This window comes from Triticum dicoccoides, chromosome 7A (genome assembly GCF_002162155.2).
Source record: "Triticum dicoccoides isolate Atlit2015 ecotype Zavitan chromosome 7A, WEW_v2.0, whole genome shotgun sequence".
In the NCBI taxonomy this organism is placed as follows: domain Eukaryota; kingdom Viridiplantae; phylum Streptophyta; class Magnoliopsida; order Poales; family Poaceae; genus Triticum; species Triticum dicoccoides.
Genome location: NC_041392.1, coordinates 710,827,298 through 710,837,303, shown reverse-complemented (window position 1 = coordinate 710,837,303; position 10,006 = coordinate 710,827,298). Strand labels below are relative to the sequence as shown.

Sequence of the window (10,006 nt, the reverse complement as noted above, 5' to 3'; positions counted from 1 at the left end):
GATATGATGAAGGCGTATGATCGTGTGGAATGAACTTTTCTGGAGCAGGTCATGCGGCGGCTTGGTTCTGCTCAGGGATGGGTGGATATGATTATGAGGTGTGTTCGGACAGCTAGATTCTCAGTCAAGCTCAACGGCGGCTTATCCGAGCTTTTTCTACCCTCCCGGGGGCTCAGACAGGGGGATCCGCTATCGCCATATTTGTTCTTGCTCTGTGTTGAAGGTTTTTCTACTCTCCTTAAGTGAGCCCAACAGGAGAGGAGAATTAGGGGTGTTTCGTTCGGTGGCACTAGCCCCCATGTGACTCACCTCCTCTTCGCCGATGATAGTATTGTATTCTTGGAGGGATCTCAAGGCAACCTCGAGACCCTCAGGAGCATCTTACAAGTGTATGAGCATGCGTCTGGGAAGCGGGTTAACCTTCAGAAGTCCTCTATTTTCTTTGGGAAGGGTTGCACGAAGGACAACGAAAACGTGTTGAAGGGAGTAATTGGCATCAACTCTGAAGCCCTCAGCGAAAAGTACCTTGGTCTACCGACGGCGGTGGGCAGATCCAAAGATGGCACCTTTAGATACGTCAGAGAGAGCTCAAAAGGCAAGGTGCTTGGATGGAAAGGACAGGGTCTCTCTAAGGCTGCGAAGGAAGTGCTAGCCAAATCCGGGTTACAAGCAACACCGACGTTCACTATGAGCTGTTTCCAACTATCCAAGAAAATATGCCGGAACCTGACTTCTATCTCTTCTAACTTTTGGTGGGGTTCAGCTCATGGTGAGAACAAGGTGCACTGGGTGCCCTGGGATAAGATGTGCCTGTCAAAGAGAGAGGGAGGCATGGGGTTTAGAAATTATGAAGCTTTTAACCAGGCCCTCCTCGGCAAGCAAGCCTGGAGGATCTTGCAAGTCACAAAATCCCTATGTGCTAGGGTTTTACGAGCTAGATATTTCAAAGAATCGTCGATTATGAGTGCCACATGCCCAGCCAATGGATCCTTCACCTTCAGGAGCATCCTTCATGGCCGAGATCTGCTGTGGGAAGGAGTGTGGCGCATTGGGGATGGTGCAAAGGTGCTTATTCATCACGACAATTGGATACCTCATAGAAGTAGTCTTCGGCCACTGGGCCAGACCTTCATTCCTGGATCGACCCGGGTCGCTGACTTGCTATCGGAGGAAGGAAACGCATGGAATGACGCCAAGGTTGATGAGATGTTTACTCCGGACAATGCTGCGGATATTAAGCAAATCCCGGTCTGTGGTCCGGGGGTGGACGGCTACCTTGCCTGGAACTATACCAAGGATGGAGTCTACTCGGTCCGGTCGGCGTATCACTTGGCGATGAACTTGAGAAGGACCAATTCTGGACGCCCGGGGTCGTCTTCTTCAGTTAACTCTCATAGGAACTGGATGGCCATGTGGAGCACTCATGTACCCAACAAGGTTAAGGTTCATTCGTGGAGAATCATGCGCAACGGTCTGGCCACTGGGTCCGAACTGCTGCGTAGAAGAATTAAACCGGGCGTCTTTTGTTGTGCTCGCGGAAGGGAGGAGTCGCTGCTGCACCGTTTCTGGAGCTGCCCTCACTCGCGTCAGTTCTTGGCAGATTTGGCAGCTAAGCGAAGCATCCAGGTCTCATTCCCTCTGGAGGGAATCGACTCTAACCAAGCTATTGGCAGGTGGCTTTGGAACTGGATGGGAGAAGCCCGAGAGGAGGAGAAAGAGATGATTATGCAGGGTCTCTATGGTCTTTGGCTGGCAAGAAATGAGGCGTGTGATGGGGTACGTATCAAAAACCCTTCAGATGTTGCAGGCACGGTGTCAACACGCATGGACGAATGGGCAGAAGCGGTGACGAAGAAAGCTCGCGTCGTTGCTACGCATCCACCAGAAAAATGGAATCCGCCGGAGGCCGATTGGTTCAAGGTAAATGTGGACGGCGCGGTCTCATCTGTCACGGGGAATGGTGGAGGTGGGGTGGTGGTCAGGGATCATGCAGGCGCCTTCCGGGGTGCCCTGACCCAGCTCTTCCCAAACCAGTCGAGGCCAGAGATCGTCAAGTTGCTGGCGTGCCGCAAGGCCCTGGAGTTCGGACGTGAGCTTGGCATCCAGCGGATGCATGTGGAGATGGACTGTAGGGAAGCTGTCAGCATGATTAACTCTGCACCCCGGAACCTGTCAGTGGCGGGACCAATCGTGGAGGATATCAAAGAACTCATGCGGGGCTGGATAGGGTGTAAAGTCACTTGGCGAAGGCGAACAGCAAACCGAGCGGCCCATACTTTGGCTAAGGTAGCTGTAGGAGACGGTGTTTCTCTGGTCCGGAGGTTTTCGCCTCCTGATTGTATCCTCAGTGTATTAGCAGACGAGATCCCAGACTTTGTTTAAATAAAGTAAGATGTTTCCCTTAAAAAAAAGCAAATGTACGTGGGTGAAAGGGAGCATCTCTAGCAGACCTCTTAACCTGCGGAACTGAAAACCGTTTTTCAGTGCAGGTGGAATGTTTTCTCTAATGGATGGATATATAACTAAAATGATTAGGATATGTGTGAATATTTATGAATAATACTTTAAAACTTGAAATTTAGTAAAATAATATTTGAAAGCACTAGAATGGAGTTACTATTCAAAAGCACTGAAATTGTGTGCAATAATTTATTGAAATATGTGTGAATGTCTGTGAAATATGCAAGTCGAAGGCTTTTACAATTGACTAAAATATAACTAAAATCATTAACATTTGTGTGAATATTAATGTGTAATATTTCAAAACTTGAAATGGAGTGATATAATATTTGAAAGCACATGAATGGAGTTAATATTCAATAGCACTGAGATCGTGTGAAATAATTGATCAAAATATGTGTGAAATGCATGTGAAATATTTATGGATTATAGTTTGATTTTTTTTAAATGATAAAAAGTGACTAATGTATTTGAAAGTATTTATGAATTATTGTTGTTGTTTTTTAATGATGAAAAAAGTAAGTGAAAATTCACATAAATTTCAATGTTTATGGTTACATTTAAATATTTTCATAAATAATTAACACATATTTCAATTATTTCACTTGATTTCTGAATTATTTAACATATATTTCAGCTGATTGAAATAGTGAAATATAAAGTAGTTTAAAATGTATCCAAAATTGGTCTTGTGCTAGGTCTTGTCATGAGGCATTGAACTATATGAAAAATCAAAAATAGAACTTCAGTTTAAAGAAATCAATCATCTAAATTATCACAGGGAAATAAAATGTATGACTTTTGTTTGGGATAAAATGCAAGCAGCTGCCACTTTAATACCAAACACACAAACTCAGGATACCAAACACACCAGAATTCAATTGGTGTAGGGGTGGACCATTACAGGTTGCTTCTAAGCCTTAGGCAACAATAGAGGCAGCTTTCTAAAGACCATGGAGCTTTTAGATGTTCATGACTCAGGAGGCGACGGTTATGTATGAGCGGTACGATGCCATGGCCACCGTGGCCAGCCCCACTCCACCTCTCGGAGTCACCACGGGAGGCTTCCTAATTAGATGGACATGACAACTACGGCGACAAGCTAGATGGTGCACTGCGGTGGCCGTGCGGGTCGCAGGCGCACCGCACCAGGGCAGGCCCCTGCTGGATCTGAAGAGGGCCGCCGTCTCTTGCTTGGTGCTGCGGCAGAGGAGATGGGTTAGGCGGGAGCCAGCTTCTCGGCGGCGCGTGGGATGTGCACCGGCGGCAGTCGACTAGTTGGGCTCCAGGGATGGTGCGAAGCAGATCGGGCCCCGGCGCCCTGTTCTGTGAGGAGGCCGTGACGACCGTCGGGCGCATGGGGCCGGCGGCTCTATCCAGCGAGGACCGGCGGCAGCAATGAAGACCTGGACCCCGGCGTCCAGTTCTGAAGGTGGTTGCGGAGGACGTTGGGCGCGTGGGGCCGGCGGCCGCCGGCCGTGTGTCTGCAGTGGTGGTCTGGCTCGGGTTGGTGGTCGGAGGTGCAGCGCCGGGTGAAGACTTTGCTGCCGGCTCTTGAGCTGGGGCAGGCGACGGCGACGCCTGCGGGCGCCGCTTCCTTCTTGAAGGCGTCGCTGAGGCGTTCCTACTCACTCCACTACGCAAGGATGCTCAGGGGAAACCCTTGCTCCCCTAGGATCGGACGATGATGGCGGCGTGCGTCGCACCTCTTGGGGCATCGTTCCAGGAGCTCCTTACCGTCCAGAGGGACCAGTGATAGGTGGGGGAGGTTGTGCTGCTCGGTCGTGTCCGCACGGCAATGGAGCAGTCTGGCTTCTGTGGCAACGATAACGGCAGTGAGCATTGTCGGAGGCGTGGCATTGGTCATGGTAGTCGGCTCTTCTCTGGCGTGTCCGTGAGACTACCTCGGCTGCTTGTTTCTGTGAAGTCGAAGCTGCGGTGCGGGGCACCGGTGGTGTACGATGACGAGCGACAAGTGGTCCGTTCGGTGATCTTCCGTGACGCCAACATTGCTTTGCTCTCTGTAGTTCTCCGCAGGAGTCGGAGCTGCGTTGTCTTGCTATGAGTGGATGGCGTTCCGCCGTGTAAGGGTAGTGTTGTTTGATGGCCAATAGGATTGTCGTTTTTCTTTTCTCATTGATCTTCGGATCCTCCCCATGTTGTTCTTCCGCTACTTTCTGCTTAATCTAATTGAAGCCAGCAATTTGCTGGATCTTTCAAAAAAAACCATGAAGGAGCAGCGGACTTGGACAAGCAGCAGCCACTCGCCGCTGCGTCCGTTGACCGGCGTCGGCACCAGCTGCGTCGCAATGCACCCGGTATATCTGCACTCAGTATAAATAATAAAGGTGGATTTACTACAGTTCTTGATTGATTGAGACCATTAATAAAAATGTAACATTCTTATGGTATCAAAGGAAGAACATAACATAGACACGAACACTGCCACATTCAGAGAAAGAACAGGTCCGCAATGATGCTACAGTAATTAACCAAAACATATACATGACGATCGCTAGGCAAAGCAATGTAAATAGTGTCATCCTGTAGGCATGGTGATGACGTCCAACGAACCCCATGCTGCTGAAATCACGGTCGTCTTGAATTGAGAATGCTGCTCTGTTTGCGGCTCCATCGAATCTGAACAAGCAAGACAGAAGTTCAGGTCAGACCAGAGAAGACTTTTGGGGTCCAATTTGTACACATATTCGAGAGTTTACGAGCTTAAAGGAACGAATTATAGGCATTATATTGGGCTATATATGGCAGCAGAACAGCATCCGTTCCATCAGTAAGGTTCATTTAAATCGGATTTGAAATATGAGACGCTGTTGTGTCTTCAGCTTCAGCACTGTAATTTGCAATGCAGGTTGGAGCACGTAACAAGACCGAGAAATGTACACAAAAGAAACCAGCACTGAAAATCTTAGGTCATTCTAAACTGGTAGTAGCTTAGTGTTTGCCTAGCTTAAGTCACTTAAGAAAATATATCAGGGGTTCTAGCCACATTCAATAAATGATAGATGTGAAGCCTATAACTGATTTAAGAGACTGACCCAAATCACACTGCTCTTTCTTTGTTATTAAGAGCAATGACTCAGGCAGTTATTTGTGAACACAGTAATTAGGCAGAGATTTTCTTTTGTATGATTCTCTTGAAACTGGAATTGAAACAAACAGGGCAACATATCACAAATATGTTCACTTTCTCATGATTGAGCACAAGAACATAACCACCACTAGGCCGTGTAAATAAGAATGGCCAATTGCAACACTGAACTGTTAAGCACTAGACAATCCATGTGAAAACTATGAAGGGAAATGCATAACATAACTGGAAATGCAGTAGAAAGTATACCACTTCATATCGTCGGCGAAGACAGCGATGGCGGGAAGTGGGCATATATGCGCGTCCTGGACAAGGACTTCCCGAAAGGCTTGACACAGACCCTCTCAAGCTGCAACTTCTTGACGTCCACCGAGATATACTCCAACAAGTCTGGCATCACCATAGACAAGCCAACGAGCCGTGGGGCTTCAGAACATATCAGGAGCACACACCTCTCTGTTGCCGCTTTGAGATAATGCAGGCCCTCAGGACCTAGTGAGAAGGTCTTCACCATCTGCCACTGACCGGAATTCTTGCCTTTGTTGTGCCTAACGCTATAGCAGAGGTCATGTTTGCTGCCACCTGCGGCTCCATCACGGATCCCAAACAGCCCAAGCATGCCTTGCCCTGCCTCCACAATGGCCACGCCTAGCGCGCCCCAGCCAGAGGATGGGAGCTCGGCGATGGAGAACTCCATCCTCTGGATGTTAAGCACGAGCAACTCTTTCCTCTTGATATTGGTGGAGTCCCAGTAGAAGCAGCCATATGCGTGGTGCCGCCTGAGATAAGCAGGATCCATCGGCGACACTGGCATGGCCGACCAAAGCATGGGTGCCGCCGCTCGCCACTGCCCGGTGCTCGAAGAGAATACAAAGGGGGCCAGCTTAGTCTCGCAATGCACCATTGAGATCACCGTGAATGCCGTTGCCGTCCCTTCACCGTTCTCGCCAAGGGGAAGGAGGAGAGGCTCGTCCGAGGGCCTGCGTAGAACGGGGGGTGGGCGCTCCGCCGAGGCGACGAGGGCGTCGGGCACCGGAGGGAGCAGGACGTAGCGGCGGGCTAAGCCGATGCCGCTTGGCTCCTGCGGGATTCTTATGGGCTTATGGCCCGACGACATGACACGTAGTGCATCTCATCCGTGACAACGGTCTCATGTGGCTTCTCGACAAAACCCTCACCTATTCTCGTGGTAAGGGATGTCACGATGACGGATATGGTCGTCGGGTCATATAGGTTGTACTGTTGATGCAACTATATATCCGAAATAAGGAACTAGTCTTTTGTAGATTATATTGTCCGTACTTAGTATGTAATTGTCGTGATACTACTACAGACAAGGTGAGGTTTATCTTTACCAATTTATTGATTTTGGTATGAGATTCTCAGAGCCGGTGTGTATTTTCAAGATGTTTTCAAATTGATTTGTTGTCAATCAACTAGACAGGTTTTTCAGTCCCTTTTTCCAAACTATTAAGGACAGTATAACCGCACCTAATCCCTGCCCTCACAGCGATTTGGATTTTCGGTCGTCCGTTTTATTGATCCGCGGGTTCCTGGACGTTAGATTTTGTGTCAAGGCAACCTGTTCCGCGATCTATTTAAACTGGCCCAGCTGTCCTGTGGGCTGCTGTTCCACGGGCCGAAACGGACGCCTCCGGTGCACTGGGCCGTCGGCCAGCCCATTCTACTGCGTGGGCTTCGAGGAATCCATCGAAGGATCGACCGACTCGGCGGTCTTCCTCCATCCAGTGGCTCCAGCCTAGGCGCGCCTCGCGAGGGATTCCGACGCGGCTGGGGATCAATCCGAGGCGAGGCTTGCCATTGATCCGGCGACGGAGGGGATCGATCCGAGGTGAGGCATCCGGCCTCCATCCAAGGCGATGTGCGCGAGGATCCGACGATCGACAGGATCCCGCCACGTAGCAGATGGGCGACGTTTCCTCTTTGCCGTCACCGTTGCTCCTTGCCGCAGCCACTCGTGGCCATGGCGGCCAGGGTTCACCTCCAACCTCGGCGCGTCCCGTCCTCCCGCTCGCCTCGCCCCCCCAGCAACGAGGAGGAGCAGCCGGTGCCCCCGCCCCCGAGTTCACCGACGACGCCGTCCTCTGGCCCAAGCTTGCTGCTACTGCTCCTCCTCTCCTCTGTCCATGGCTTCCCCAAGCAGTAAGGTAATCTCACCTCTCATCTCCTGTCCTCTGTGATCTGCATTCCTGATTCCTCTGATGATTTGATGGTATCTCACCAATATGTGATTTTGATGATCCAACACATTAAGATTTGAGTAAAGAAATAAGGAATACTTTAATGTTGGATTGTTACTAAAGTTTGAAATTTGTTTCAATCAATCAACGGTTCTTTGCTTACTGTAAATTAAAACTGCTAGCTGGTCATATCATGTAGCTTCTGCATCCTGAATACAATCTCACGAAGTATATTATTTGATACCTTTTGTTTTTTCACTAGATTTCAGTAAGAGCAGAGACCTAATTCAACAGGCCTCTTGATGAACGGAGAGGGGCTGCAGGGGAAGAGCCAGGCAATTTCAAATCTTGGGAGCTAAGGTTTGTTCATCTGACACATCCCTGGTCCAGTACAGTTCTCTAGCATTAGGTGGCAATTGATTGTCTTCTTGTGGTTTGCTAATTGCAGAACAACAGGCCGCCCTAAAAGAAGAGGGTTTTGATTTTAATCTACGCATGTCCTGTTGCCAACTATTGTCATGACCGTACTTTACAATCTTTCATATAGATGCATTTATCTATTATGCTGGTATTTGAACAGACTTTTGTGTTCAAGTGGGCTTCTTTAGATGTGTTGATGGCAGTTAGATTTCTAATTGCTGCAGCGACATGCATGATATATATGTTATCTCCCTGTTGGCTGTGCATAACCAAGTGTACGTAATCCTTATTTCTTTACTATTAAACATCATTGGAAGTACATCTTCTATCTACAAGCCTAAAAGATCACTATTTGGGTAGTTCAGTGGTAAAAAAATAGTACTATGTCCTAGAAGAAATTTTTATAGATAAGTACATTTTTTAAACGCGGGCAAGGCAGATTACATTTTAAATTGTAAAACTAAATTTGGAATAAGTATGAACTAAGCAGGATGATATATACGCAAGGGTTTCTTAATGCACTGTCATGCTCTTTTGCATAGTTTTTCTATATGGATGTGACGCTCCATCAGCTTCCACATATGGCATTTGGAAAAGTTGTTAATGGTGGAAAAAATGATGTGGACAATTAATAAGACACAACTGGGATGCAAAAGCATACTGATGGTTAGTATTTACTTGGTACCAGACACTTGCAGTAATGTCGGTATGTATGTAGCAAATACTTTTATCGTCGCTGCAGCTCGTATAACCATACATTCCTTTCTCGTCAGCTCCTGAGAGAAGACGAATTCACCATTTCAGAAGGAAGTGAGCCTCCTTAGTTTTACCTACATTCTTAAACACACAATCTGCAAAATCATCTATATGTTTTCTCTTTTCTTTTTTCCACAAGGTATTTGGTCTTAGTTTATATATTATGCAGATTGCACAAGTTAATGTTCTTTGTGATTGGACGCGTACATACATACGGTTATTTAGGTTCAGAGATAAATTGCATCTTGCTCAGATTCTTTGATTGCATATACACACCAAAATAAGTTTGCCATTTTAAAGGATGGAGTTCGAGCAATTTTTTTACCTATCTGGGCATTTTTTTTCTTCAGAATTTTACTACAAACATTGCTTTATTTGTAGAAGTGGCGAGCACACTGACATCGATTGGTACGTTTGGGGAGGGTCTTAGAGGTCACAAACCTTAATGTGATATTGTCTTTTGAAATTGTTATCTTGCCTAATTTGTCTTTTGTCATCCATTAGTTGCCGTACTATATCTTCCTACCACTTTGTTCTATAGAAGTATAGAACCCAACTTTTCAAGCCTTTGACTTGTTTTCACTCTGCAATTCATCGATTATGTCCACTCTGTAGTTTAGAGTGTATTCTGGACAAAATGTTGACATTTTCTATTCGGCTCTCTATTCAACCATCCTTATATTGTGATGCCGTGCTATATAGAGTTACCTGATATTAAGCTTTTCATTGTGTATACCCATGCTAGAAACAAGTATGTACTTTTAAGGGTTGATAGGCTATCAATTATTATGATTTACATTCTACATTTCATTAGTATACGTATTCATCCATGTGATTCTTTATGCGAATTTTGAGGCTGCCAGGCTAGATATCGAGAAAATAGTGGTTTGGGAGTGACAAGATGCACTGTTGAGTAGTTGGACTTCGCCCATGATATTGTCTTCTCGATTGCTAACAAAGGAGAACAATACAAGTTAATGGAGAGGAATACTATTTTATTACGATGTTTTTTAAAGTGCACAACTGATAATGTATTGAAGTGGTACACATGGAAGATAAA

At 46.9% G+C, this 10,006-nt stretch overlaps 2 long non-coding RNA genes across 2 annotated transcripts; one reads left to right on the top strand and one right to left on the bottom strand.

Moving 5' to 3' along the window:
* Window positions 1-4,920: 4,920 nt before the first annotated feature.
* LOC119327522 lies at window positions 4,921-6,439 on the bottom strand. Its single transcript, XR_005158551.1, has 2 exons — window positions 5,819-6,439; window positions 4,921-5,100 (listed from the first exon to the last, which is right to left on the bottom strand). It is a non-coding gene; the product is annotated as an uncharacterized LOC119327522 (long non-coding RNA).
* A 1,181-nt stretch (window positions 6,440-7,620) lies between these two features.
* Window positions 7,621-8,474, top strand: LOC119328936. Its single transcript, XR_005159224.1, has 3 exons — window positions 7,621-7,737; window positions 8,033-8,130; window positions 8,219-8,474. It is a non-coding gene; the product is annotated as an uncharacterized LOC119328936 (long non-coding RNA).
* Window positions 8,475-10,006: the final 1,532 nt, after the last annotated feature.